This window comes from Hyperolius riggenbachi, chromosome 1, assembly GCF_040937935.1.
Source record: "Hyperolius riggenbachi isolate aHypRig1 chromosome 1, aHypRig1.pri, whole genome shotgun sequence".
Classification (NCBI taxonomy): Eukaryota; Metazoa; Chordata; class Amphibia; order Anura; family Hyperoliidae; genus Hyperolius; species Hyperolius riggenbachi.
In genome coordinates, this window is record NC_090646.1 from 605,621,665 (window position 1) to 605,629,906 (window position 8,242).

Genomic DNA, 8,242 nt, shown 5'->3' on the forward strand with positions numbered 1-8,242 from the left:
TGCAAAGAAGAATGGGCAAGGATTTCAGTCTCTAGATGTGCAAAGCTGGTAGAGACATTCCCTAAAAGACTGGCAGCTGTAATTGCAGCAAAAGGTGGTTCTACAGAGTATTGACTCAGTGGGCCGAATAATTACGCACACCCCACTTTGCAGTTATTTATTTGTAAAAAATGTTTGGAATGATGTATGATTTTCGATCCACTTTTCACATGTACACCACTTTGTATTGGTCTTTCACGTGGAATTCCAATAAAATTGATGCATGTTTGTGGCAGTAATGTGACAAAATGTGGAAACCGTCAAGGGGGCCGAATACTTTTGCAACCCACTGTACATTTTGCACTCCTTTAGCTTAGTAAATAATACTCAAATTAACTGGTGCCCATAATCCTGAGCTGAAAAGTGTCACTTCTATCAGTATTACACAAATGGTCAGACTTATTAGGCCTTTGGCAGGTAAGAACATTCTCATACATTGTATTTCATCTCTGTGTTTGACCGTTTGCCCAGAGTTTATATTTAAAGAGAGTTCCCGCTTTCAGAATAAAATTGGAAAACCAACATGTAATGTGTTTTTCTTGAGACGTGATATGAGCTGTCAGAGAGCCATACTGTTTTATTAACCTTTCCTTCAACATATATTAACTAGTGTGAATATATTCAACTCTTAAATCAAGCTTTGTGGCTGTCATGAGCATCATGCAAGGAACCTTCCAAGCTTTTTACATTTCTAAAAGGCATAGAGCATATATATTAACCAAGAGAAACTACAGACAATGTAGAAAAACATGTTTATATATAAATCTATATAACTAGTTATCACGGGTAGTGTTTGTGTTCAAATTTGGCACCACATGGTTTCCGGTATCCAATCTGAAAGGAAGATATATCAGAGCTAAATGACGCGTACTCTTTCCTGCTGTTCCGTGCTGAAATGGTGCTGAATGCATGTGTTTGGGTTCCAAGCCATGTGGTGCCGAATTCAAACACCAACACTAATCATGGAGCTACCAAGAAACAATGTGATGGGGCCCCCCTCAGGGTGATCCTCACAGACATTCAAATGTCCAGTTTATATAAGCCATTTAACATCTTGTTAATATATAGAAACTAAGTCTGAAGAAGGCTTATTAGCCGAAACATTAATTTTTGTTTACCTCTAAGTTAGCCAATAAATGGTATGATCCTGTTTCAAAAGTTCTTGCTTTTACACATTGCTCACATGGTACAACACTCTACTACTTCTACTAAGTAATTTGATGAAGACTGATTAATCATTGCAATTGCTAGGGTAGAGATTCCACAATCATGATTATCTTGTCATTAGGGCAACTCTGTCAGTCATAATTTATTCACAAATCAAGATTTGCAGTGCAGTGGCACTGTCATATTTCCAATTCATAGATGCTGGGATTAACAGAGTTCTCTTGCAGTTCCTCTGTCCTCTACTTTATTTCAAAGTTGATATTTCCTGTAGTCAGAGTTAACGTTTATAGAATGTAGTAGTGGTGGTGGTGGTGGTATCATCTTCATGAAATATACAGTACAATTCTATGCAAAAATGTTACCCAATCATGAAATAATGCTGTAAACCAAGAAGAGCAGTTGAGCGCCGCACAGTGTAGCAGGCAGCTCCGCTCCACATAGCTCTCAGATGAACCCATCTAGCTAAATGTTTTGTGTAATGTGCAACGTGTAATGTAATATGATGACTGCTTGTATATCTCTGAAACTACTTTGTGTATTTCTATGTTCTCGCTGTTACCGTACCAACACCGACCCTGTATGTGCCAAAATAATTCTGGGCACAACCTCCGTTGTACTTGGCGAAAAAAATTACTCTGATTCTGATAGTGCTTCAAAAATAGTTAATAGTTTCTTTTATCAATTATTAACAATTCAAAGTGAAGAAACAGAAAATAAATCTAAATCATATCAATATTAGGTGTGACCATCTCCTTCAAAACAGCATCAATTGTTCTTGGGAGTCGGGACACCTCTTTTTTTTTTTTTCAAAAGAAGGATTTGAAAATAATGTAATGAATACAATTGTGTATTTTTTAACTACAGTAGAGTCTCGGTTATCTGGCACCGATGGGGATTGGCTGATGCCAGATAAGTGTACCTTCTGGTTGCTTGAGACTTAATGTTAAGAATAGACTAAAGCCTTGTACTCACGAGGCACAAATGTAGCAGGTCGCCAGGAAAAAAAAAAAGCAGCGACAGCTCGTCGCCAGGTCCCTCGGTGCTGCAGCCGTACAAATGGCGCACAGAGGGCCAGAAATGGGGCGGAAGCTATCGCCGAAGGTTCCGCCCTCCCGCCGTCCCCCTGCCGGCAGCTCCATACATTGTGTATGGAGTTGCTGTCGCTAGTCCGCATACACACGGCGGACTAGCGAAGTTGCGGCGACAGCTGTTGCAGGCGATTGACCAAGTCAATCGCCTGGCGACAGCTCTGAGTAGCGACGGTACACACGGGCGACCTGTTGCCACAACACGCGCGTGCCACGTGGTTGCGGCGACAGTTGTAGCCCGTGTGTATGGGCCATTAGTTAATACAGTATGATACCCACTAAATACATACCATGAACTCTGTATGAACTCTGTAATAAAATAGAGTAAATGGAAATATATTAACCTTGGATGAGCCATGGAATCCAGTCTTTAAGCACAGCGGAGCCCACAAAAAGCCTAAGAAGTTGGCCTTCACCACTGTAAATACTGCTAACAATTTGTGCTGGTTGGTTGAGCCTGCTGGTTAGTTGCGTTCCGGATAACTGGGACTCTACTGTATATTGCTTTATAAATTATTAAGTCAGTGTTTGCCAACTGTAAAACCTTTCCTCCCCTCTGATTTCCATTCTCAAATGTATCATGGATGGTGCTATCTGTAGTGCATCTTGGCGGAATGTTTCCGAAGCCAGTAGAAATAGTACCTAGTCTCCCAGGATACTCTGAGAGGAGAATTCTGCAAAGCTAAGCAGCCTAGGCTATGACATCACTGAGAGGGCAAGGCTACATATAATTATACAGCAACATAGAGCTATAGGAAGTGTCTCCGATGCGGAAACCAGGATAATTTACATACAAGTGGGCATCGTGAATAATTTATTACATTCTACTAAATGTCATTGCAGTGCCTCTTTAACTAAATCGACATGTAGGCATATAGGAATTCTAAACATCTTCAAGACCCAACCACAGATCCTCTGTGCATGTCGGCTGCCTTAGATCTTTCTGCCTCTTCTGTCCAGCTTCTCCAGACAGTAGATGAATGTATCTGAGTCCCACAGGTTTCTTCCAGTTCTGAGCTCATGGCTCTGCTTGACATATTTTGATTTTGAAGAAAAGTATGCATGATGTGTCTTTTATCAGCGGTGCTAAGTTTCTTTGGCCAGCCACTGCATCTAAGGTGCCATTTGTTTGTGATTCTTCAAAAGAACTTGAAAAGAACATGTTAAAACCATGATCTTATTTGCAATCTTTGCCTGTGAGAGACCTTGCTGATGTAATCTAACTACCCTATGTCTTGTTGCTGTGCTCAGTCTTGTTATGGTGACATGACCTGGGTCCTGACATTTTAATCCACAGCCTCGCCTTAGCCCTTCCGAATCCACCCTCTACCAATGCCTCGACCGGCAGGTAGCCGACTACCTGGCCTTAAGGGCGGATATTGACACTCTGAGCAGCGATGAACCCCTGGACTACTGGGTGCGCAGGCTTGACCTGTGGCCAGAGCTGTCAAAATTTGCCATCCAACTTCTGGCTTGCCCTACCTCAAGCGTCCTGTCAGAAAGGACCTTCAGCCCAGCTGGAGGCATTGTCAGTGAGAAGAGAAGTCGCCTAGGTCAAAAAAGTGTTCAGTACCTCACCTTTATCAAAATGAGGCATGGATCCCGGAGGGCTATTGCCTGCCCAAAGACTAAGTCAGTCCCCACACACAGCATCCCTGCCCGCAGGCCATGTGACTGCCTGCCCGAAGACTAAGTCAGTCCCCACACAGCATCTCTGCCTGCCTGCCAGCCGCTGCTGTCTGCCCCAAAACTAACTCAATCCCCACACAGTATCTCTGCCTGCAGGCCGCTTGACTGCCTTCTCCACCACCACCAACAGGATCCAGGACGTCAGGTGGATTCCTGAATTTTTAAGGTCTAACAAAAAGAATCTAGAGCAAGTTGCCCCAAGTTGCGCCTGGGGCAAGGTCAGGTTTTGGCGCCTAAACTGCCATTCCCCATCCAAATTTTTCCGCCTTTTTAAGAATTCAACAAACTGCGCCTGGGGCAAGAGACCCGCTTGCTCCCCCCTAGATCCGTCCCTGCGTGTACATGCCTAATTTTTCTGGCTGCACTGCGGCTGCAACAACAAAACAAAAGGCATGTACATGTGTCAATTCCCCTTCATGATTGTTACCTTGCCACGGTGAAGGGGCTTGCGCGTATCACAATGAAGCATTGACCTATATGACAAGACAAATAACATTTATATGGCCACTAGGACGCGCTCTATAGGCAGTAGCAGAGTTAGGGAGAGTTAGGGAGACTTGCCAAAGGTCTCCTACTGAATAGGTGCTGGCTTACTGAACAGGCAGAGCCGAGATTCGAACCCAGGTCTCCTGTGTCAGAGGCAGAGCTCTTAACCATTACACCATCCAGCCACTTAAATATGAGTGTGTTGGGGGGCACACCCAAGATAATAAGGTTGTTGCTTCATTGTGGACAGACCAAATTTGATCAGCTGGACAGTCACTGTTGTTCTGTCATTGAGCTACCTCAGCCCGACCATATGGGTTTGAAAACCACCATCGCCTGCACTCTTGCCATGTTGCGCACCAGTCCAGCACGGCCATCACTACACAAACAGCTGTTTGCGGTGCATTACACAGTGAGTTTGGTCTGTCAGTGTGAAGCAGTACACTACTTACACTTCCTGCTGATCCATGTCTACACACGCAAGATGTTTTCAAGCACTTTATGCCTCCAATTTAGGAATGCAATGCTATTTCTGCCCTTTAGGGATTATAACCCTGCTGTGCGTCAAATCCTTAATTTTCCCAGGGACTTTTCGCGTGTATCCCTCTCCGCCATGCCCCCTCCAGGTGTTAGACCCCTTGAAACATCTTTTCTATCACTTTTGTGGCCAGAAACAGTGTTTGTAGTTTTTAAAGTTCACCTGCCCATTGAAGTCTATTGTGGTTCGCATGGTTCAAACAAACGCAAACTTTTGCGGGAGTTTGCGTTCGAGGTTCGCGAACCCAAAATCGGAGATTCGAGCCATCTCTAGTCAGGAGTCAATTTCATTGAGCCAATCACACTCATCACAGCATTAAACTAGAAAAAAAAGGTACCTCTGGTCCTCAAAGGATAGCCAAGGGACATGTGAACGTACAGTGCCTAGCACACAAATAACTGTGCTGTGTTCCTTTTTTTCTTTCTCTGCCTGAAAGAGTTAAATATCAGGTATGTAAGTGGCTGACTTAGTCCTGACTCAGACAGGAAGTGACTACAGTGTGACCCTCACTGATAAGAAATTCCAACTATAAAACACTTTCCTATTCCTAGTAGAAAATGGCTTCAGAGAGCAGGAAAGAGATAAAAAGGGTCATTTGTTCATAGAGTTTAGCTCTGGCATACTTCAATGAATGTGTCACTGAGCAAAAACTTAAAAAGCAGATTTAAACATAAAATTAAACTGTGGAATATCTTAAAAAGTCATTTTAGGAGAAGGAGGATAGATACAATCATTTTTTTCATTAGTTTATTTTTTGCTTCAGGTGTCCTTTAACCACTTCCGGATTCTCGGAGCGTATATACACGCCCCTGAATCCAGAAGTGTATACCATGGAAACGGCCGCTCGTATGAGCGGCCGTTCCATGTCAGTTCACGGAGGGTGTCTCCGTGAACACCCTGCGAGCCGATCGGCGGCTCGCAGGGTAAATGTAAACACACGGGGAAGATCTTCCCCGGTGTTTACATGTATACGGCGCTGCTGCGCAGCAGCGCCGTAGAGGAGATCGGCGATCCCCGGCCTCTGATTGGCCGGGGATCACCGGCATCTGATAGGCTAAAGCCTATCCCATCAGGCGCAGGACGGATTTCCGTCCTGCGCCGCTCACAGGGGGAGGGAGAGGGAGGGAAGGGGAAGGAGGCCAGGAAGCGCTGCGGAGGGGGGCTTTGAAGAGCCCCCCCCCCGCAAGCGCAAGCAGCCGGCGGCGATCAGACCCCCCCAGCAGGACATCCCCCTAGTGGGGAAAAAAGGGGGGAAGTCTGATCGCCCTGGCTGCTAGCTGATCTGTGCTGTGGGCTGGAGAGCCCACGCTGCACAGATCAGCATAAAATTTCATGGTGTGGAAGTGGTTAATGTTAACTCAGCACCTAAATATGAAAATATATAAAATGAACCTTCCTATAAGGGTGGTTCATACTAGAGTATGCCATTGCGGGAAAGGAGATAGGGTGATCGACATTACTTCCCTACGGGGAGCTTCCCACATCTGTATGGGATTATCCATCTCCCCCAGGGCTTTAGCAGATTCAGGCTCTTAGCAGTGTTGCGTGCCTTCCACCGACGCAACGCTGGGACATGTGTTCTCATAGATAGACTTCATCTCCGGGCCTACATTGCAGCAGTAAGAGGTGTGACGCTCCAGGGAACGTCAAAATGCTGCAGCTGCGGTCTCTACCTGGGAAAGGTGATGCATCCCATATGGACAGGAGGCCAGAGGAGCAGCCCCTCACCGCGTAGGTAAGTAATGCTGAGCACCCCAACCCCCAATGGCACACTCTAGTACAAATATGCCTTATAGGGTGGTTCACTTTATATATTTTTATATTTAGGTGCTTGGATACCTTTAAGGGTATCAGGCAAATTGGGCACGTGGGGCTTTAGGACAAATCGAGCGCTGCCGTAGACTTTAATTATAAATGTCGGCAAGCTGGCACAAAAAGGGAAATTTGGACAACAGGCAACGCCCGAGTAATATAGTTTTATGTGGTTTTTTTTCCTCTGGTGTTAAGCTGGCAAAGCTGGCAACTAAGGGGAAATTCGGGCATCAGATGGCACCCAGTAATTATTTGTTTCCTGTTTTTTAATATTGTTTTTTTTTGCACCACCGAGTGGGGGGGTCTTAGGCTTAGGCACCACTGGGGGGGGGGGGGTATGGGCTTAGGTTTAGGAACCACAAGGGGGGGTCTAAGATTTGGGCACCACCGGGGGGGTCTTAGGGTTAGGTACCACTGGGGGATTTTAGGGTTAGGCACCACCAAGGGGGTCTTAGGGATAGACATTACCTGGGGGTTAGGTTTAGGCACCACCAGGGGGGTCTTAGGGTTAGGCAGTACCAGGGGGTTATGGTTAGGCACCATGAGGGTGGGCTTAGGGTTAGGCACCGCACGGGGGGGGGGGGGGGGTAGGGGGGGTTCTCTGTTGTTAAGCTGGCAAAGCTGGCAACTAAGGGGAAATTCGGGCATCAGATGGCACCCAGTAATTATTTTTTTCCTGTTTTTTAATATTGTTTTTTTTTGCACCACCGGGTGGGGGGGTCTTAGGCTTAGGCACCACTGGGGGGGGGGGGGAGCTTAGGTTTAGGAACCACAAAGGGGGGTCTAAGATTTGGGCACCACCGGGGGGGTCTTAGAGTTAGGTACCACTGGGGGATTTTAGGGTTAGGCACCACCAAGGGGGTCTTAGGGATAGACATTACCTGGGGGTTAGGTTTAGGCACCACCAGGGGGGTCTTAGGGTTAGGCAGTACCAGGGGGTTATGGTAAGGCACCATGAGGGTGGGCTTAGGGTTAGGCACCACACGGGGGGGGTCTAAGGTTTGGGCACCACCAGGGGGAGTCTTAGAGTTAGGTGCCACTAGGGGGTCTTAGGGTTAGGCGGCAACTGGGGGTTGTTAGGTTTAGGCACCACCGGGGGAGGTGGAGTCTTAGTGTTAGACCAGGGGGGTTGGGGTTAGGCACCATCGGGGGTAGGTTTAGGCACCACCAAGGGAGGTTAGGGTTAGGCATTACCGGGGAGTTAGACACCATCAGGGGGGTTAGGGTTAGGAACCATTGGGGGGGTTAGATTTAGGCACCACTGGGGGGGTTAAGATTAGGCATTACCAGATGGTTAGATATGTTAATGGAGGGTTCTGTGTGAGAGTAGGGTTAAGTTTACCTATAGTAAAATATGAGTAACAATATTTTACTAACGAAAATGAACACTTTAAATAGTAGATTATTAGTAATTTTACCGATA